General features: G+C 32.4%; 22 non-coding genes across 22 annotated transcripts; all 22 read right to left on the reverse strand.

Annotated features, from left to right (window-relative positions):
• Positions 1-127: 127 nt before the first annotated feature.
• On the reverse strand, positions 128-199 carry TRNAC-GCA (transfer RNA cysteine (anticodon GCA)). The gene has a single exon. It is a non-coding gene; the product is annotated as a tRNA-Cys (tRNA).
• Positions 200-1,143: 944 nt separating this feature from the next.
• TRNAC-GCA (transfer RNA cysteine (anticodon GCA)) lies at positions 1,144-1,215 on the reverse strand. Its single transcript has one exon. It is a non-coding gene; the product is annotated as a tRNA-Cys (tRNA).
• Positions 1,216-2,178: 963 nt separating this feature from the next.
• On the reverse strand, positions 2,179-2,250 carry TRNAC-GCA (transfer RNA cysteine (anticodon GCA)). Its single transcript has one exon. It is a non-coding gene; the product is annotated as a tRNA-Cys (tRNA).
• A 440-nt stretch (positions 2,251-2,690) lies between these two features.
• On the reverse strand, positions 2,691-2,762 carry TRNAC-GCA (transfer RNA cysteine (anticodon GCA)). The gene has a single exon. It is a non-coding gene; the product is annotated as a tRNA-Cys (tRNA).
• Positions 2,763-4,229: 1,467 nt separating this feature from the next.
• On the reverse strand, positions 4,230-4,301 carry TRNAC-GCA (transfer RNA cysteine (anticodon GCA)). The gene has a single exon. It is a non-coding gene; the product is annotated as a tRNA-Cys (tRNA).
• Positions 4,302-4,735: 434 nt separating this feature from the next.
• Positions 4,736-4,807, reverse strand: TRNAC-GCA (transfer RNA cysteine (anticodon GCA)). The gene has a single exon. It is a non-coding gene; the product is annotated as a tRNA-Cys (tRNA).
• Positions 4,808-5,244: 437 nt separating this feature from the next.
• On the reverse strand, positions 5,245-5,316 carry TRNAC-GCA (transfer RNA cysteine (anticodon GCA)). The gene has a single exon. It is a non-coding gene; the product is annotated as a tRNA-Cys (tRNA).
• Positions 5,317-5,750: 434 nt separating this feature from the next.
• TRNAC-GCA (transfer RNA cysteine (anticodon GCA)) lies at positions 5,751-5,822 on the reverse strand. The gene has a single exon. It is a non-coding gene; the product is annotated as a tRNA-Cys (tRNA).
• A 445-nt stretch (positions 5,823-6,267) lies between these two features.
• TRNAC-GCA (transfer RNA cysteine (anticodon GCA)) lies at positions 6,268-6,339 on the reverse strand. Its single transcript has one exon. It is a non-coding gene; the product is annotated as a tRNA-Cys (tRNA).
• Positions 6,340-7,289: 950 nt separating this feature from the next.
• Positions 7,290-7,361, reverse strand: TRNAC-GCA (transfer RNA cysteine (anticodon GCA)). Its single transcript has one exon. It is a non-coding gene; the product is annotated as a tRNA-Cys (tRNA).
• A 434-nt stretch (positions 7,362-7,795) lies between these two features.
• On the reverse strand, positions 7,796-7,867 carry TRNAC-GCA (transfer RNA cysteine (anticodon GCA)). The gene has a single exon. It is a non-coding gene; the product is annotated as a tRNA-Cys (tRNA).
• Positions 7,868-8,314: 447 nt separating this feature from the next.
• Positions 8,315-8,386, reverse strand: TRNAC-GCA (transfer RNA cysteine (anticodon GCA)). Its single transcript has one exon. It is a non-coding gene; the product is annotated as a tRNA-Cys (tRNA).
• Positions 8,387-9,337: 951 nt separating this feature from the next.
• On the reverse strand, positions 9,338-9,409 carry TRNAC-GCA (transfer RNA cysteine (anticodon GCA)). Its single transcript has one exon. It is a non-coding gene; the product is annotated as a tRNA-Cys (tRNA).
• A 440-nt stretch (positions 9,410-9,849) lies between these two features.
• Positions 9,850-9,921, reverse strand: TRNAC-GCA (transfer RNA cysteine (anticodon GCA)). Its single transcript has one exon. It is a non-coding gene; the product is annotated as a tRNA-Cys (tRNA).
• A 1,907-nt stretch (positions 9,922-11,828) lies between these two features.
• On the reverse strand, positions 11,829-11,900 carry TRNAC-GCA (transfer RNA cysteine (anticodon GCA)). The gene has a single exon. It is a non-coding gene; the product is annotated as a tRNA-Cys (tRNA).
• A 2,504-nt stretch (positions 11,901-14,404) lies between these two features.
• Positions 14,405-14,476, reverse strand: TRNAW-CCA (transfer RNA tryptophan (anticodon CCA)). Its single transcript has one exon. It is a non-coding gene; the product is annotated as a tRNA-Trp (tRNA).
• Positions 14,477-15,432: 956 nt separating this feature from the next.
• On the reverse strand, positions 15,433-15,504 carry TRNAC-GCA (transfer RNA cysteine (anticodon GCA)). The gene has a single exon. It is a non-coding gene; the product is annotated as a tRNA-Cys (tRNA).
• A 435-nt stretch (positions 15,505-15,939) lies between these two features.
• Positions 15,940-16,011, reverse strand: TRNAC-GCA (transfer RNA cysteine (anticodon GCA)). The gene has a single exon. It is a non-coding gene; the product is annotated as a tRNA-Cys (tRNA).
• A 1,470-nt stretch (positions 16,012-17,481) lies between these two features.
• TRNAC-GCA (transfer RNA cysteine (anticodon GCA)) lies at positions 17,482-17,553 on the reverse strand. Its single transcript has one exon. It is a non-coding gene; the product is annotated as a tRNA-Cys (tRNA).
• Positions 17,554-17,995: 442 nt separating this feature from the next.
• On the reverse strand, positions 17,996-18,067 carry TRNAC-GCA (transfer RNA cysteine (anticodon GCA)). The gene has a single exon. It is a non-coding gene; the product is annotated as a tRNA-Cys (tRNA).
• Positions 18,068-19,024: 957 nt separating this feature from the next.
• TRNAC-GCA (transfer RNA cysteine (anticodon GCA)) lies at positions 19,025-19,096 on the reverse strand. The gene has a single exon. It is a non-coding gene; the product is annotated as a tRNA-Cys (tRNA).
• Positions 19,097-19,531: 435 nt separating this feature from the next.
• TRNAC-GCA (transfer RNA cysteine (anticodon GCA)) lies at positions 19,532-19,603 on the reverse strand. The gene has a single exon. It is a non-coding gene; the product is annotated as a tRNA-Cys (tRNA).
• Positions 19,604-20,910: the final 1,307 nt, after the last annotated feature.

Genomic DNA, 20,910 nt, shown 5'->3' on the forward strand with positions numbered 1-20,910 from the left:
GCTACATTTCTGAAATAGTATTCACATTAAGAAAGTACATAAACATGAATTCAACTTCATATGGTTCTAAAATTTCCATGAACATATAGGTAAAAAAGCATGTTTAATCTGTTGAAAAAGTATCTGGAGGGGGCACTTGGAGTTGAACCAAGGACCTCTTGATCTGCAGTCAAATGCTCTACCACTGAGCTATACCCCCTACATTTGGAAAACACACCCTCTTTTTTTTTTTTACGTAAAAACTGAAATATTTTTGCGCAGTTTATATCGTGGTGACTTTTTTTATGATAATGTGCATTTTACTTTGCTAAACAGATTTCATTAATTCAAAAAGTACAAAGAAACACTAAGGTATTTTTATTTTACAACTCATTTCTGGGGATTAGAGTCTTCCAATGTGCCATATGTATCTTTTGTCGATTTCTTTTCAGACAAAATTTCTCAAGCATTTTCCAACATTTTTAAATTGTTTTCATATTAAGAAGGCACATCAACATGAACTTTTTGCTACATTTCTGAAATAGTATTCACATTAAGAAAGTACATAAAAATGAATTCAACTTCATATGGTTCTAAAATTTCCATGAACATATAGGTAAAAAAGCATGTTTAATCTGTTGAAAAAGTATCTGGAGGGGGCACTCGGAGTTGAACCAAGGACCTCTTGATCTGCAGTCAAATGCTCTACCACTGAGCTATACCCCATACATTTGGAAAACACTCCCTCTTTTTTTTTTTTTTACGTAAAACCTGAAATATTTTTGCACAGTTTTATATCATGGTGACTTTTTTTTACGATGATGTGCATTTTACTTTGCTAAACAGATTTCATTAATTCAAAAAGTACAAAGAAACACTAAGGTATTTTTATTTTACAAGTCATTTCTGGGGATTAGAGTCTTCCAATGTGCCATATGTATCTTTTGTCGATTTCTTTTCAGACAAAATTTCTCAAGCATTTTCCAACATTTTTAAATTGTTTTCATATTAAGAAGGCACATCAACATGAACTTTTTGCTACATTTCTGAAATAGTATTTACATTAAGAAAGTACATAAACATGAATTCAACTTCATATAGTTCTAAAATTTCCATGAACATATAGGTAAAAAAGCATGTTTAATCTGTTGAAAAAGTATCTGGAGGGGGCACTCGGAGTTGAACCAAGGACCTCTTGATCTGCAGTCAAATGCTCTACCACTGAGCTATACCCCCTACATTTGGAAAGCACATCCTCTGTTTTTTTTTTTTTTTTACATAAAACCTGAAATATTTTTGCACAGTTTTATATCGTGGTGACTTTTTTTTACGATGATGTGCATTTTACTTTGCTAAACGGATTTCATTACCTCAAAAAGTGCAAAGAAACACTAAGGTATTTTTATTTTACAACTCATTTCTGGGGATTAGAGTCTTCCAATGTGCCATATGTATCTTTTGTCGATTTCTTTTCAGACAAAATTTCTCAAGCATTTTCCAACATTTTTAAATTGTTTTCATATTAAGAAGGCACATCAACATGAACTTTTTGCTACATTTCTGAAATAGTATTCACATTAAGAAAGTACATAAACATGAATTCAACTTCATATGGTTCTAAAATTTCCATGAACATATAGGTAAAAAAGCATGTTTAATCTGTTGAAAAAGTATCTGGAGGGGGCACTTGGAGTTGAACCAAGGACCTCTTGATCTGCAGTCAAATGCTCAACCACTGAGCTATACCCCCTACATTTGGAAAGCACATCCTCCTTTTTTTTTTTTTTTTTTTTTTTTACATAAAACCTGAAATATTTTTGCACAGTTTTATATCGTGGTGACTTTTTTTTACGATGATGTGCATTTTACTTTGCTAAACAGATTTAATTAATTCAAAAAGTACAAAGAAACACTAAGGTATTTTTATTTTACAAGTCATTTCTGGGGATTAGAGTCTTCCAATGTGCCATATGTATCTTTTGTCGATTTCTTTTCAGACAAAATTTCTCAAGCATTTTCCAACATTTTTAAATTGTTTTCATATTAAGAAGGCACATCAACATGAACTTTTTGCTACATTTCTGAAATAGTATTTACATTAAGAAAATACATAAACATGAATTCAACTTCATATAGTTCTAAAATTTCCATGAACATAAAGGTAAAAAAGCATGTTTAATCTGTTGAAAAATTATCTGGAGGGGGCACTCGGAGTTGAACCAAGGACCTCTTGATCTGCAGTCAAATGCTCTACCACTGAGCTATACCCCCTACATTTGGAAAACACACCCTCTTTTTTTTTTTTTTTTTTACGTAAAAACTGAAATATTTTTGCACAGTTTATATCGTGGTGAATTTTTTTATGATAATGTGCATCTTACTTTGCTAAACGGATTTCATTACCTCAAAAAGTGCAAAGAAACACTAAGGTATTTTTATTTTACAACTCGTTTCTGGGGATTAGAGTCTTCCAATGTGCCATATGTATCTTTTGTCGATTTCTTTTCAGACAAAATTTCTCAAGCATTTTCCAACATTTTTAAATTGTTTTCATATTAAGAAGGCACATCAACATGAACTTTTTGCTACATTTCTGAAATAGTATTCACATTAAGAAAGTACATAAACATGAATTCAACTTCATATGGTTCTAAAATTTCCATGAACATATAGGTAAAAAAGCATGTTTAATCTGTTGAAAAAGTATCTGGAGGGGGCACTCGGAGTTGAACCAAGGACCTCTTGATCTGCAGTCAAATGCTCTACCACTGAGCTATACCCCCTACATTTGGAAAACACACCCTCTTTTTTTTTTTAACGTAAAAACTGAAATATTTTTGCGCAGTTTATATCATGGTGACTTTTTTTATGATAATGTGCATTTTACTTTGCTAAACAGATTTCATTCATTCAAAAAGTACAAAGAAACACTAAGGTACTTTTATTTTACAACTCATTTCTGGGGATTAGAGTCTTCCAATGTGCCATATGTATCTTTTGTCGATTTCTTTTCAGACAAAATTTCTCAAGCATTTTCCAACATTTTTTAATTGTTTTCATATTAAGAAGGCACATCAACATGAACTTTTTGCTACATTTCTGAAATAGTATTCACATTAAGAGAGTACATAAAAATGAATTCAACTTCATATGGTTCTAAAATTTCCATGAACATATAGGTAAAAAAGCATGTTTAATCTGTTGAAAAAGTATCTGGAGGGGGCACTCGGAGTTGAACCAAGGACCTCTTGATCTGCAGTCAAATGCTCTACCACTGAGATATACCCCCTACATTTGGAAAACACACACTCCTTTTTTTTTTTTTTTTTTTTTTTACGTAAAAACTGAAATATTTTTGCACAGTTTATATCGTGGTGACTTTTTTTATGATAATGTGCATTTTACTTTGCTAAACAGATTTCATTAACTCAAAAAGTACAAAGAAACACTAAGGTATTTTTATTTTACAACTCATTTCTAGGGATTAGAGTCTTCCAATGTGCCATATGTATCTTTTGTCGATTTCTTTTCAGACAAAATTTCTCAAGCATTTTCCAACATTTTTTAATTGTTTTCATATTAAGAAGGCACATCAACATGAACTTTTTGCTACATTTCTGAAATAGTATTCACATTAAGAGAGTACATAAAAATGAATTCAACTTCATATGGTTCTAAAATTTCCATGAACATGTAGGTAAAAAAGCATGTTTAATCTGTTGAAAAAGTATCTGGAGGGGGCACTCGGAGTTGAACCAAGGACCTCTTGATCTGCAGTCAAATGCTCTACCACTGAGATATACCCCCTACATTTGGAAAACACACACTCTTTTTTTTTTTTTTTTTTTTAACGTAAAAACTGAAATATTTTTGCGCAGTTTATATCATGGTGACTTTTTTTATGATAATGTGCATTTTACTTTGCTAAACAGATTTCATTAATTCAAAAAGTACAAAGAAACACTAAGGTACTTTTATTTTACAACTTATTTCTGGGGATTAGAGTCTTCCAATGTGCCATATGTATCTTTTGTCGATTTCTTTTCAGACAAAATTTCTCAAGCATTTTCCAACATTTTTAAATTGTTTTCATATTAAGAAGGCACATCAACATGAACTTTTTGCTACATTTCTGAAATAGTATTCACATTAAGAAAGTACATAAACATGAATTCAACTTCATATGGTTCTAAAATTTCCATGAACATATAGGTAAAAAAGCATGTTTAATCTGTTGAAAAAGTATCTGGAGGGGGCACTCGGAGTTGAACCAAGGACCTCTTGATCTGCAGTCAAATGCTCTACCACTGAGCTATACCCCCTACATTTGGAAAACACACCCTCTTTTTTTTTTTTACGTAAAAACTGAAATATTTTTGCGCAGTTTATATCGTGGTGACTTTTTTTATGATAATGTGCATTTTACTTTGCTAAACAGATTTCATTAATTCAAAAAGTACAAAGAAACACTAAGGTATTTTTATTTTACAAGTCATTTCTGGGGATTAGAGTCTTCCAATGTGCCATATGTATCTTTTGTCGATTTCTTTTCAGACAAAATTTCTCAAGCATTTTCCAACATTTTTAAATTGTTTTCATGTTAAGAAGGCACATCAACATGAACTTTTTGCTACATTTCTGAAATAGTATTTACATTAAGAAAGTACATAAACATGAATTCAACTTCATATAGTTCTAAAATTTCCATGAACATATAGGTAAAAAAGCATGTTTAATCTGTTGAAAAATTATCTGGAGGGGGCACTCGGAGTTGAACCAAGGACCTCTTGATCTGCAGTCAAATGCTCTACCACTGAGCTATACCCCCTACATTTGGAAAACACACCCTCTTTTTTTTTTTTTTAACGTAAAAACTGAAATATTTTTGCGCAGTTTATATCATGGTGACTTTTTTTATGATAATGTGCATTTTACTTTGCTAAACAGATTTCATTAATTCAAAAAGTACAAAGAAACACTAAGGTACTTTTATTTTACAACTTATTTCTGGGGATTAGAGTCTTCCAATGTGCCATATGTATCTTTTGTCGATTTCTTTTCAGACAAAATTTCTCAAGCATTTTCCAACATTTTTAAATTGTTTTCATATTAAGAAGGCACATCAACATGAACTTTTTGCTACATTTCTGAAATAGTATTCACATTAAGAAAGTACATAAACATGAATTCAACTTCATATGGTTCTAAAATTTCCATGAACATATAGGTAAAAAAGCATGTTTAATCTGTTGAAAAAGTATCTGGAGGGGGCACTCGGAGTTGAACCAAGGACCTCTTGATCTGCAGTCAAATGCTCTACCACTGAGCTATACCCCCTACATTTGGAAAACACACCCTCTTTTTTTTTTTTACGTAAAAACTGAAATATTTTTGCGCAGTTTATATCGTGGTGACTTTTTTTATGATAATGTGCATTTTACTTTGCTAAACAGATTTCATTAATTCAAAAAGTACAAAGAAATACTAAGGTATTTTTATTTTACAAGTCATTTCTGGGGATTAGAGTCTTCCAATGTGCCATATGTATCTTTTGTCGATTTCTTTTCAGACAAAATTTCTCAAGCATTTTCCAACATTTTTAAATTGTTTTCATGTTAAGAAGGCACATCAACATGAACTTTTTGCTACATTTCTGAAATAGTATTTACATTAAGAAAGTACATAAACATGAATTCAACTTCATATAGTTCTAAAATTTCCATGAACATATAGGTAAAAAAGCATGTTTAATCTGTTGAAAAATTATCTGGAGGGGGCACTCGGAGTTGAACCAAGGACCTCTTGATCTGCAGTCAAATGCTCTACCACTGAGCTATACCCCCTACATTTGGAAAACACACCCTCTTTTTTTTTTTTTTTTTTTTTTTACGTAAAAACTGAAATATTTTTGCACAGTTTATATCGTGGTGAATTTTTTTATGATAATGTGCATTTTACTTTGTCAAACGGATTTCATTAACTCAAAAAGTGCAATGAAACACTAAGGTATTTTTATTTTACAACTCATTTCTGGGGATTAGAGTCTTCCAATGTGCCATATGTATCTTTTGTCGGTTTCTTTTCAGACAAAATTTCTCAAGCATTTTCCAACATTTTTAAATTGTTTTCATATTAAGAAGGCACATCAACATGAACTTTTTGCTACATTTCTGAAATAGTATTCACATTAAGAAAGTACATAAAAATGAATTCAACTTCATATGGTTCTAAAATTTCCATGAACATATAGGTAAAAAAGCATGTTTAATCTGTTGAAACAGTATCTGGAGGGGGCACTCGGAGTTGAACCAAGGACCTCTTGATCTGCAGTCAAATGCTCTACCACTGAGCTATACCCCCTACATTTGGAAAACACTCCCTCTTTTTTTTTTTTTTACGTAAAACCTGAAATATTTTTGCACAGTTTTATATCATGGTGACTTTTTTTTACGATGATGTGCATTTTACTTTGCTAAACAGATTTCATTAATTCAAAAAGTACAAAGAAACACTAAGGTATTTTTATTTTACAAGTCATTTCTGGGGATTAGAGTCTTCCAATGTGCCATATGTATCTTTTGTCGATTTCTTTTCAGACAAAATTTCTCAAGCATTTTCCAACATTTTTTAATTGTTTTCATATTAAGAAGGCACATCAACATGAACTTTTTGCTACATTTCTGAAATAGTATTCACATTAAGAGAGTACATAAAAATGAATTCAACTTCATATGGTTCTAAAATTTCCATGAACATATAGATAAAAAAGCATGTTTAATCTGTTGAAAAAGTATCTGGAGGGGGCACTCGGAGTTGAACCAAGGACCTCTTGATCTGCAGTCAAATGCTCTACCACTGAGATATACCCCCTACATTTGGAAAACACACACTCCTTTTTTTTTTTTTTATTTACGTAAAACTGAAATATTTTTGCGCAGTTTATATCATGGTGACTTTTTTTATGATAATGTGCATTTTACTTTGCTAAACAGATTTCATTAATTCAAAAAGTACAAAGAAACACTAAGGTATTTTTATTTTACAACTTATTTCTGGGGATTAGAGTCTTCCAATGTGCCATATGTATCTTTTGTCGATTTCTTTTCAGACAAAATTTCTCAAGCATTTTCCAACATTTTTAAATTGTTTTCATATTAAGAAGGCACATCAACATGAACTTTTTGCTACATTTCTGAAATAGTATTCACATTAAGAAAGTACATAAACATGAATTCAACTTCATATGGTTCTAAAATTTCCATGAACATATAGGTAAAAAAGCATGTTTAATCTGTTGAAAAAGTATCTGGAGGGGGCACTCGGAGTTGAACCAAGGACCTCTTGATCTGCAGTCAAATGCTCTACCACTGAGCTATACCCCCTACATTTGGAAAACACACCCTCTTTTTTTTTTTTACGTAAAAACTGAAATATTTTTGCGCAGTTTATATCGTGGTGACTTTTTTTATGATAATGTGCATTTTACTTTGCTAAACAGATTTCATTAATTCAAAAAGTACAAAGAAACACTAAGGTATTTTTATTTTGCAAGTCATTTCTGGGGATTAGAGTCTTCCAATGTGCCATATGTATCTTTTGTCGATTTCTTTTCAGACAAAATTTCTCAAGCATTTTCCAACATTTTTAAATTGTTTTCATGTTAAGAAGGCACATCAACATGAACTTTTTGCTACATTTCTGAAATAGTATTTACATTAAGAAAGTACATAAACATGAATTCAACTTCATATAGTTCTAAAATTTCCATGAACATATAGGTAAAAAAGCATGTTTAATCTGTTGAAAAATTATCTGGAGGGGGCACTCGGAGTTGAACCAAGGACCTCTTGATCTGCAGTCAAATGCTCTACCACTGAGCTATACCCCCTACATTTGGAAAACACACCCTCTTTTTTTTTTTTTTTTTTTTTTTTTACGTAAAAACTGAAATATTTTTGCACAGTTTATATCGTGGTGAATTTTTTTATGATAATGTGCATTTTACTTTGTCAAACGGATTTCATTAACTTAAAAAGTGCAATGAAACACTAAGGTACTTTTATTTTACAACTCATTTCTGGGGATTAGAGTCTTCCAATGTGCCATATGTATCTTTTGTCGATTTCTTTTCAGACAAAATTTCTCAAGCATTTTCCAACATTTTTAAATTGTTTTCATATTAAGAAGGCACATCAACATGAACTTTTTGCTACATTTCTGAAATAGTATTCACATTAAGAAAGTACATAAAAATGAATTCAACTTCATATGGTTCTAAAATTTCCATGAACATATAGGTAAAAAAGCATGTTTAATCTGTTGAAAAAGTATCTGGAGGGGGCACTCGGAGTTGAACCAAGGACCTCTTGATCTGCAGTCAAATGCTCTACCACTGAGCTATACCCCCTACATTTGGAAAACACTCCCTCTTTTTTTTTTTTTTACGTAAAACCTGAAATATTTTTGCACAGTTTTATATCATGGTGACTTTTTTTTACGATGATGTGCATTTTACTTTGCTAAACAGATTTCATTAATTCAAAAAGTACAAAGAAACACTAAGGTATTTTTATTTTACAAGTCATTTCTGGGGATTAGAGTCTTCCAATGTGCCATATGTATCTTTTGTCGATTTCTTTTCAGACAAAATTTCTCAAGCATTTTCCAACATTTTTAAATTGTTTTCATATTAAGAAGGCACATCAACATGAACTTTTTGCTACATTTCTGAAATAGTATTTACATTAAGAAAGTACATAAACATGAATTCAACTTCATATAGTTCTAAAATTTCCATGAACATATAGGTAAAAAAGCATGTTTAATCTGTTGGAAAATTATCTGGAGGGGGCACTCGGAGTTGAACCAAGGACCTCTTGATCTGCAGTTCAATGCTCTACCACTGAGCTATGCCCCCTACATTTGGAAAACACACCCTCTTTTTTTTTTTTTTTTTTAACGTAAAAACTGAAATATTTTTGCACAGTTTATATCGTGGTGACTTTTTTTATGATAATGTGCATTTTACTTTGCTAAACAGATTTCATTAACTCAAAAAGTGCAAAGAAACACCAAGGTATTTTTATTTTACAACTCATTTCTGGGGATTAGAGTCTTCCACTGTGCCATATGTATCTTTTGTCGATTTCTTTTCAGACAAAATTTCTCAAGCATTTTCCAACATTTTTAAATTGTTTTCATATTAAGAAGGCACATCAACATGAACTTTTTGCTACATTTCTGAAATAGTATTCACATTAAGAGAGTACATAAAAATGAATTCAACTTCATATGGTTCTAAAATTTCCATGAACATATAGGTAAAAAAGCATGTTTAATCTGTTGAAAAAGTATCTGGAGGGGGCACTCGGAGTTGAACCAAGGACCTCTTGATCTGCAGTCAAATGCTCTACCACTGAGCTATACCCCCTACATTTGGAAAACACACACTCCTTTTTTTTTTTTTTTTTACGTAAAAACTGAAATATTTTTGCGCAGTTTATATCATGGTGACTTTTTTTATGATAATGTGCATTTTACTTTGCTAAACAGATTTCATTAATTCAAAAAGTACAAAGAAACACTAAGGTACTTTTATTTTACAACTCATTTCTGGGGATTAGAGTCTTCCAATGTGCCGTATGTATCTTTTGTCGATTTCTTTTCAGACAAAATTTCTCAAGCATTTTCCAACATTTTTAAATTGTTTTCATATTAAGAAGGCACATCAACATGAACTTTTTGCTACATTTCTGAAATAGTATTCACATTAAGAAAGTACATAAACATGAATTCAACTTCATATGGTTCTAAAATTTCCATGAACATATAGGTAAAAAAGCATGTTTAATCTGTTGAAAAAGTATCTGGAGGGGGCACTCGGAGTTGAACCAAGGACCTCTTGATCTGCAGTCAAATGCTCTACCACTGAGCTATACCCCCTACATTTGGAAAACACACCCTCTTTTTTTTTTTTTTTTTTTTTTAACGTAAAAACTGAAATATTTTTGCACAGTTTATATCGTGGTGACTTTTTTTATGATAATGTGCATTTTACTTTGCTAAACAGATTTCATTAACTCAAAAAGTACAAAGAAACACTAAGGTATTTTTATTTTACAACTCATTTCTGGGGATTAGAGTCTTCCAATGTGCCATATGTATCTTTTGTCGATTTCTTTTCAGACAAAATTTCTCAAGCATTTTCCAACATTTTTTAATTGTTTTCATATTAAGAAGGCACATCAACATGAACTTTTTGCTACATTTCTGAAATAGTATTCACATTAAGAGAGTACATAAAAATGAATTCAACTTCATATGGTTCTAAAATTTCCATGAACATATAGGTAAAAAAGCATGTTTAATCTGTTGAAAAAGTATCTGGAGGGGGCACTCGGAGTTGAACCAAGGACCTCTTGATCTGCAGTCAAATGCTCTACCACTGAGATATACCCCCTACATTTGGAAAACACACACTCTTTTTTTTTTTTTTTTTACGTAAAAACTGAAATATTTTTGCGCAGTTTATATCATGGTGACTTTTTTTATGATAATGTGCATTTTACTTTGCTAAACAGATTTCATTACCGTATTTTCCGGCGTATAAGACGACTTTTTAACCCCCGAAAATCTTCTTAAAAGTCGGGGGTCGTCTTATACGCCGGGAATCGTCGTGTACGCCGGTGTATATGGTGGGTGGGGAGGGGGAGTGATCCTGATGACGAGGGGGCGTCTCACAGGAAAGTGAGTAATCCCCATTACCTTATCCTAGCGGTGCAGCGTGGGGGTGTCAGTGCTGGGAGCGGCGGCGGCTGCTGTGTTCTGGTGCGGCGGCTCCTCTTCTGTGTGGGGCCTCTGTGCTGTGAGGTGGCGGCGGCAGCGGCGTATCTTTATCCAGTTGGGGCTCCTCCGGCATCTCCTTAGCCCTGGAGGCCCCGCCGCAACTCCATCGGTGCAATGTGGTGGCCTCCGGGAAAATGGCCGCTGCTCAGATTCAGATCTCGTGTCCCGAGATTTCGGGACGAGATCTGAATCTGAGCAGCGGCCATTTTCCCGGAGGCCACCGCATCGCACCTATTGAGCTGCCTCCGGGAAAATGGCCGCTGCATTGCACCGATGGAGTTGCGGCGGGGCCTCCAGGGCTAAGGAGATGCCGGAGGAGCCCCAACTGGATAAAGATATGCCGCCGCCACCGCCACCTCACAGCACAGAGGCCCCACACAGAAGAGGAGCCGCCGCACCAGAACACAGCAGCCGCCGCACCAGAGCACAGCAGCCGCCGCCGCCACTCCCAGCACTGAGACCCCCACGCTGCACCGCTACGATAAGGTAATGGGGGATACTCACTTTCCTGTGAGACGCCCCCTCGGCATCAGGATCACTCCCCCCCCCCAAAAGGCACATATTCACCGGCCCTATAAGACGACATAGGGTGTATAAGAAGACCCCCGACTTTTAAGAAGATTTTATATTTTAACTGGTAAAGTTGGGGGGTCGTCTTATACGCCCAGTCGTCTTATACGCCGGAAAATACGGTAATTCAAAAAGTACAAAGAAACACTAAGGTACTTTTATTTTACAACTTATTTCTGGGGATTAGAGTCTTCCAATGTGCCATATGTATCTTTTGTCGATTTCTTTTCAGACAAAATTTCTCAAGCATTTTCCAACATTTTTAAATTGTTTTCATGTTAAGAAGGCACATCAACATGAACTTTTTGCTACATTTCTGAAATAGTATTTACATTAAGAAAGTACATAAACATGAATTCAACTTCATATAGTTCTAAAATTTCCGTGAACATATAGGTAAAAAAGCATGTTTAATCTGTTGAAAAATTATCTGGAGGGGGCACTCGGAGTTGAACCAAGGACCTCTTGATCTGCAGTCAAATGCTCTACCACTGAGCTATACCCCCTACATTTGGAAAACACACCCTCTTTTTTTTTTTTTTTTTTTACGTAAAAACTGAAATATTTTTGCACAGTTTATATCGTGGTGAATTTTTTAATGATAATGTGCATTTTACTTTGTCAAACGGATTTCATTAACTCAAAAAGTGCAAAGAAACACTAAGGTATTTTTATTTTACAACTCATTTCTGGGGATTAGAGTCTTCCAATGTGCCATATGTATCTTTTGTCGATTTCTTTTCAGACAAAATTTCTCAAGCATTTTCCAACATTTTTAAATTGTTTTCATATTAAGAAGGCACATCAACATGAACTTTTTGCTACATTTCTGAAATAGTATTCACATTAAGAAAGTACATAAAAATGAATTCAACTTCATATGGTTCTAAAATTTCCATGAACATATAGGTAAAAAAGCATGTTTAATCTGTTGAAAAAGTATCTGGAGGGGGCACTCGGAGTTGAACCAAGGACCTCTTGATCTGCAGTCAAATGCTCTACCACTGAGCTATAACCCCTACATTTGGAAAACACTCCCTCTTTTTTTTTTTTTTACGTAAAACCTGAAATATTTTTGCACAGTTTTATATCATGGTGACTTTTTTTTACGATGATGTGCATTTTACTTTGCTAAACAGATTTCATTAATTCAAAAAGTACAAAGAAACACTAAGGTATTTTTATTTTACAAGTCATTTCTGGGGATTAGAGTCTTCCAATGTGCCATATGTATCTTTTGTCGATTTCTTTTCAGACAAAATTTCTCAAGCATTTTCCAACATTTTTAAATTGTTTTCACATTAAGAAGGCACATCAACATGAACTTTTTGCTACATTTCTGAAATAGTATTTACATTAAGAAAGTACATAAACATGAATTCAACTTCATATAGTTCTAAAATTTCCATGAACATATAGGTAAAAAAGCATGTTTAATCTGTTGAAAAATTATCTGGAGGGGGCACTCGGAGTTGAACCAAGGACCTCTTGATCTGCAGTTCAATGCTCTACCACTGAGCTATGCCCCCTACATTTGGAAAACACACCCTCTTTTTTTTTTTTTTTTTTTTTAACGTAAAAACTGAAATATTTTTGCACAGTTTATATCGTGGTGACTTTTTTTATGATAATGTGCATTTTACTTTGCTAAACAGATTTCATTAACTCAAAAAGTGCAAAGAAACACCAAGGTATTTTTATTTTACAACTCATTTCTGGGGATTAGAGTCTTCCACTGTGCCATATGTATCTTTTGTCGATTTCTTTTCAGACAAAATTTCTCAAGCATTTTCCAACATTTTTAAATTGTTTTCATATTAAGAAGGCACATCAACATGAACTTTTTGCTACATTTCTGAAATAGTATTCACATTAAGAGAGTACATAAAAATGAATTCAACTTCATATGGTTCTAAAATTTCCATGAACATATAGGTAAAAAAGCATGTTTAATCTGTTGAAAAAGTATCTGGAGGGGGCACTCGGAGTTGAACCAAGGACCTCTTGATATGCAGTCAAATGCTCAAGCACCGAGCTATACCCCCTACATTTGGAAAGCACATCCTCCTTTTTTTCTTTTTTTTTTTTTTTTTTTTTTTTTACATAAAACCTGAAATATTTTTGCACAGTTTTATATCGTGGTGACTTTTTTTACGATGATGTGCATTTTACTTTGCTAAACAGATTTCATTAATTCAAAAAGTACAAAGAAACACTAAGGTATTTTTATTTTACAAGTCATTTCTGGGGATTAGAGTCTTCCAATGTGCCATATGTATCTTTTGTCGATTTCTTTTCAGACAAAATTTCTCAAGCATTTTCCAACATTTTTAAATTGTTTTCATATTAAGAAGGCACATCAACATGAACTTTTTGCTACATTTCTGAAATAGTATTTACATTAAGAAAGTACATAAACATGAATTCAACTTCATATAGTTCTAAAATTTCCATGAACATATAGGTAAAAAAGCATGTTTAATCTGTTGAAAAATTATCTGGAGGGGGCACTCGGAGATGAACCAAGGACCTCTTGATCTGCAGTCAAATGCTCTACCACTGAGATATACCCCCTACATTTGGAAAACACACACTCTTTTTTTTTTTTTTACGTAAAAACTGAAATATTTTTGCGCAGTTTATATCATGGTGACTTTTTTTATGATAATGTGCATTTTACTTTGCTAAACAGATTTCATTAATTCAAAAAGTACAAAGAAACACTAAGGTACTTTTATTTTACAACTCATTTCTGGGGATTAGAGTCTTCCAATGTGCCGTATGTATCTTTTGTCGATTTCTTTTCAGACAAAATTTCTCAAGCATTTTCCAACATTTTTAAATTGTTTTCATATTAAGAAGGCACATCAACATGAACTTTTTGCTACATTTCTGAAATAGTATTCACATTAAGAAAGTACATAAACATGAATTCAACTTCATATGGTTCTAAAATTTCCATGAACATATAGGTAAAAAAGCATGTTTAATCTGTTGAAAAAGTATCTGGAGGGGGCACTCGGAGTTGAACCAAGGACCTCTTGATCTGGAGTCAAATGCTCTACCACTGAGCTATACCCCCTACATTTGGAAAACGCTCCCTCTTTTTTTTTTTTTTTTTTTTTTTAACGTAAAAACTGAAATATTTTTGCACAGTTTATATCGTGGTGACTTTTTTTATGATAATGTGCATTTTACTTTGCTAAACAGATTTCATTAACTCAAAAAGTACAAAGAAACACTAAGGTATTTTTATTTTACAACTCATTTCTGGGGATTAGAGTCTTCCAATGTGCCATATGTATCTTTTGTCGATTTCTTTTCAGACAAAATTTCTCAAGCATTTTCCAACATTTTTTAATTGTTTTCATATTAAGAAGGCACATCAACATGAACTTTTTGCTACATTTCTGAAATAGTATTCACATTAAGAGAGTACATAAAAATGAATTCAACTTCATATGGTTCTAAAATTTCCATGAACATATAGGTAAAAAAGCATGTTTAATCTGTTGAAAAAGTATCTGGAGGGGGCACTCGGAGTTGAACCAAGGACCTCTTGATCTGCAGTCAAATGCTCTACCACTGAGATATACCCCCTACATTTGGAAAACACACACTCTTTTTTTTTTTTTTTTACGTAAAAACTGAAATATTTTTGCGCAGTTTATATCATGGTGACTTTTTTTATGATAATGTGCATTTTACTTTGCTAAACAGATTTCATTAATTCAAAAAGTACAAAGAAACACTAAGGTACTTTTATTTTACAACTTATTTCTGGGGATTAGAGTCTTCCAATGTGCCATATGTATCTTTTGTCGATTTCTTTTCAGACAAAATTTCTCAAGCATTTTCCAACATTTTTAAATTGTTTTCATATTAAGAAGGCACATCAACATGAACTTTTTGCTACATTTCTGAAATAGTATTCACATTAAGAAAGTACATAAACATGAATTCAACTTCATATGGTTCTAAAATTTCCATGAACATATAGGTAAAAAAGCATGTTTAATCTGTTGAAAAAGTATCTGGAGGGGGCACTCGGAGTTGAACCAAGGACCTCTTGATCTGCAGTCAAATGCTCTACCACTGAGCTATACCCCCTACATTTGGAAAACACACCCTCTTTTTTTTTTTTTACGTAAAAACTGAAATATTTTTGCGCAGTTTATATCGTGGTGACTTTTTTTATGATAATGTGCATTTTACTTTGCTAAACAGATTTCATTAATTCAAAAAGTACAAAGAAACACTAAGGTATTTTTATTTTACAAGTCATTTCTGGGGATTAGAGTCTTCCAATGTGCCATATGTATCTTTTGTCGATTTCTTTTCAGACAAAATTTCTCAAGCATTTTCCAACATTTTTAAATTGTTTTCATGTTAAGAAGGCACATCAACATGAACTTTTTGCTACATTTCTGAAATAGTATTTACATTAAGAAAGTACATAAACATGAATTCAACTTCATATAGTTCTAAAATTTCCATGAACATATAGGTAAAAAAGCATGTTTAATCTGTTGAAAAATTATCTGGAGGGGGCACTCGGAGTTGAACCAAGGACCTCTTGATCTGCAGTCAAATGCTCTACCACTGAGCTATACCCCCTACATTTGGAAAACACACCCTCTTTTTTTTTTTTTTTTTTTTTTACGCAAAAACTGAAATATTTTTGCACAGTTTATATCGTGGTGAATTTTTTTATGATAATGTGCATTTTACTTTGTCAAACGGATTTCATTAACTCAAAAAGTGCAAAGAAACACTAAGGTATTTTTATTTTACAACTCATTTCTGGGGATTAGAGTCTTCCAATGTGCCATATGTATCTTTTGTCGAATTCTTTTCAGACAAAATTTCTCAAGCATTTTCCAACATTTTTTAATTGTTTTCATATTAAGAAGGCACATCAACATGAACTTTTTGCTACATTTCTGAAATAGTATTCACATTAAGAAAGTACATAAAAATGAATTCAACTTCATATGGTTCTAAAATTTCCATGAACATATAGGTAAAAAAGCATGTTTAATCTGTTGAAAAAGTATCTGGAGGGGGCACTCGGAGTTGAACCAAGAACCTCTTGATCTGCAGTCAAATGCTCTACCACTGAGCTATACCCCCTACATTTGGAAAACACTCCCTCTTTTTTTTTTTTTTACGTAAAACCTGAAATATTTTTGCACAGTTTTATATCATGGTGACTTTTTTTTACGATGATGTGCATTTTACTTTGCTAAACAGATTTCATTAATTCAAAAAGTACAAAGAAACACTAAGGTATTTTTATTTTACAAGTCATTTCTGGGGATTAGAGTCTTCCAATGTGCCATATGTATCTTTTGTCGATTTCTTTTCAGACAAAATTTCTCAAGCATTTTCCAACATTTTTAAATTGTTTTCATATTAAGAAGGCACATCAACATGAACTTTTTGCTACATTTCTGAAATAGTATTTACATTAAGAAAGTACATAAACATGAATTCAACTTCATATAGTTCTAAAATTTCCATGAACATATAGGTAAAAAAGCATGTTTAATCTGTTGAAAAATTATCTGGAGGGGGCACTCGGAGTTGAACCAAGGACCTCTTGATCTGCAGTTCAATGCTCTACCACTGAGCTATGCCCCCTACATTTGGAAAACAGACCCTCTTTTTTTTTTTTTTTTTTTTTAACGTAAAAACTGAAATATTTTTGCACAGTTTATATCGTGGTGACTTTTTTTATGATAATGTGCATTTTACTTTGCTAAACAGATTTCATTAACTCAAAAAGTGCAAAGAAACACCAAGGTATTTTTATTTTACAACTCATTTCTGGGGATTAGAGTCTTCCACTGTGCCATATGTATCTTTTGTCGATTTCTTTTCAGACAAAATTTCTCAAGCATTTTCCAACATTTTTAAATTGTTTTCATATTAAGAAGGCACATCAACATGAACTTTTTGCTACATTTCTGAAATAGTATTCACATTAAGAGAGTACATAAAAATGAATTCAACTTCATATGGTTCTAAAATTTCCATGAACATATAGGTAAAAAAGCATGTTTAATCTGTTGAAAAAGTATCTGGAGGGGGCACTCGGAGTTGAACCAAGGACCTCTTGATCTGCAGTCAAATGCTCTACCACTGAGCTATACCCCCTACATTTGGAAAACACACACTCCTTTTTTTTTTTTTTTTTTTACGTAAAAACTGAAATATTTTTGCGCAGTTTATATCATGGTGACTTTTTTTATGATAATGTGCATTTTACTTTGCTAAACAGATTTCATTAATTCAAAAAGTACAAAGAAACACTAAGGTACTTTTATTTTACAACTCATTTCTGGGGATTAGAGTCTTCCAATGTGCCGTATGTATCTTTTGTCGATTTCTTTTCAGACAAAATTTCTCAAGCATTTTCCAACATTTTTAAATTGTTTTCATATTAAGAAGGCACATCAACATGAACTTTTTGCTACATTTCTGAAATAGTATTCACATTAAGAAAGTACATAAACATGAATTCAACTTCATATGGTTCTAAAATTTCCATGAACATATAGGTAAAAAAGCATGTTTAATCTGTTGAAAAAGTATCTGGAGGGGGCACTCGGAGTTGAACCAAGGACCTCTTGATCTGCAGTCAAATGCTCTACCACTGAGCTATACCCCCTACATTTGGAAAACACACCCTCTTTTTTTTTTTTTTTTTTTTTTAACGTAAAAACTGAAATATTTTTGCACAGTTTATATCGTGGTGACTTTTTTTATGATAATGTGCATTTTACTTTGCTAAACAGATTTCATTAACTCAAAAAGTACAAAGAAACACTAAGGTATTTTTATTTTACAACTCATTTCTGGGGATTAGAGTCTTCCAATGTGCCATATGTATCTTTTGTCGATTTCTTTTCAGACAAAATTTCTCAAGCATTTTCCAACATTTTTTAATTGTTTTCATATTAAGAAGGCACATCAACATGAACTTTTTGCTACATTTCTGAAATAGTATTCACATTAAGAGAGTACATAAAAATGAATTCAACTTCATATGGTTCTAAAATTTCCATGAACATATAGGTAAAAAAGCATGTTTAATCTGTTGAAAAAGTATCTGGAGGGGGCACTCGGAGTTGAACCAAGGACCTCTTGATCTGCAGTCAAATGCTCTACCACTGAGATATACCCCCTACATTTGGAAAACACACACTCCTTTTTTTTTTTTTTTTACGTAAAAACTGAAATATTTTTGCGCAGTTTATATCATGGTGACTTTTTTTTACGATGATGTGCATTTTACTTTGCTAAACAGATTTCATTAATTCAAAAAGTACAAAGAAACACTAAGGTATTTTTATTTTACAAGTCATTTCTGGGGATTAGAGTCTTCCAATGTGCCATATGTATCTTTTGTCGATTTCTTTTCAGACAAAATTTCTCAAGCATTTTCCAACATTTTTAAATTGTTTTCATATTAAGAAGGCACATCAACATGAACGTTTTGCTACATTTCTGAAATAGTATTCACATTAAGAAAGTACATAAACATGAATTCAACTTCATTTGGTTCTAAAATTTCCATGAACATATAGGTAAAAAAGCATGTTTAATCTGTTGAAAAAGTATCTGGAGGGGGCACTCGGAGTTGAACCAAGGACCTCTTGATCTGCAGTCAAATGCTCTACCACTGAGCTATACCCCCTACATTTGGAAAACACACCCTCTTTTTTTTTTTTTACGTAAAAACTGAAATATTTTTGCGCAATTTATATCGTGGTGACTTTTTTTATGATAATGTGCATTTTACTTTGCTAAACAGATTTCATTAATTCAAAAAGTACAAAGAAACACTAAGGTATTTTTATTTTACAAGTCATTTCTGGGGATTAGAGTCTTCCAATGTGCCATATGTATCTTTTGTCGATTTCTTTTCAGACAAAATTTCTCAAGCATTTTCCAACATTTTTAAATTGTTTTCATGTTAAGAAGGCACATCAACATGAACTTTTTGCTACATTTCTGAAATAGTATTTACATTAAGAAAGTACATAAACATGAATTCAACTTCATATAGTTCTAAAATTTCCATGAACATATAGGTAAAAAAGCATGTTTAATCTGTTGAAAAATTATCTGGAGGGGGCACTCGGAGTTGAACCAAGGACCTCTTGATCTGCAGTCAAATGCTCTACCACTGAGCTATACCCCCTACATTTGGAAAACACACCCTCTTTTTTTTTTTTTTTTTTTTTTTTTACGTAAAAACTGAAATATTTTTGCACAGTTTATATTGTGGTGAATTTTTTTATGATAATGTGCATTTTACTTTGTCAAACGGATTTCATTAACTCAAAAAGTGCAAAGAAACACTAAGGTATTTTTATTTTACAACTCATTTCTGGGGATTAGAGTCTTCCAATGTGCCATATGTATCTTTTGTCGATTTCTTTTCAGACAAAATTTCTCAAGCATTTTCCAACATTTTTAAATTGTTTTCATATTAAGAAGGCACATCAACATGAACTTTTTGCTACATTTCTGAAATAGTATTCACATTAAGAAAGTACATAAAAATGAATTCAACTTCATATGGTTCTAAAATTTCCATGAACATATAGGTAAAAAAGCATGTTTAATCTGTTGAAAAAGTATCTGGAGGGGGCACTCGGAGTTGAACCAAGGACCTCTTGATCTGCAGTCAAATGCTCTACCACTGAGATATACCCCCTACATTTGGAAAACACACCCTCTTTTTTTTTTTTTTTTTTTTTTTAACGTAAAAACTGAAATATTTTTGCACAGTTTATATCGTGGTGACTTTTTTTATGATAATGTGCATTTTACTTTGCTAAACAGATTTCATTAACTCAAAAAGTACAAAGAAACACTAAGGTATTTTTATTTTACAACTCATTTCTGGGGATTAGAGTCTTCCAATGTGCCATATGTATCTTTTGTCGATTTCTTTTCAGACAAAATTTCTCAAGCATTTTCCAACATTTTTTAATTGTTTTCATATTAAGAAGGCACATCAACATGAACTTTTTGCTACATTTCTGAAATAGTATTCACATTAAGAGAGTACATAAAAATGAATTCAACTTCATATGGTTCTAAAATTTCCATGAACATATAGGTAAAAAAGCATGTTTAATCTGTTGAAAAAGTATCTGGAGGGGGCACTCGGAGTTGAACCAAGGACCTCTTGATCTGCAGTCAAATGCTCTACCACTGAGATATACCCCCTACATTTGGAAAACACACACTCCTTTTTTTTTTTTTTTACGTAAAAACTGAAATATTTTTGCGCAGTTTATATCATGGTGACTTTTTTTTACGATGATGTGCATTTTACTTTGCTAAACAGATTTCATTAATTCAAAAAGTACAAAGAAACACTAAGGTATTTTTATTTTACAAGTCATTTCTGGGGATTAGAGTCTTCCAATGTGCCATATGTATCTTTTGTCGATTTCTTTTCAGACAAAATTTCTCAAGCATTTTCCAACATTTTTA

The sequence above is a fragment of the Ranitomeya variabilis genome, chromosome 1, assembly GCF_051348905.1.
Source record: "Ranitomeya variabilis isolate aRanVar5 chromosome 1, aRanVar5.hap1, whole genome shotgun sequence".
NCBI classification, from domain to species: domain Eukaryota; kingdom Metazoa; phylum Chordata; class Amphibia; order Anura; family Dendrobatidae; genus Ranitomeya; species Ranitomeya variabilis.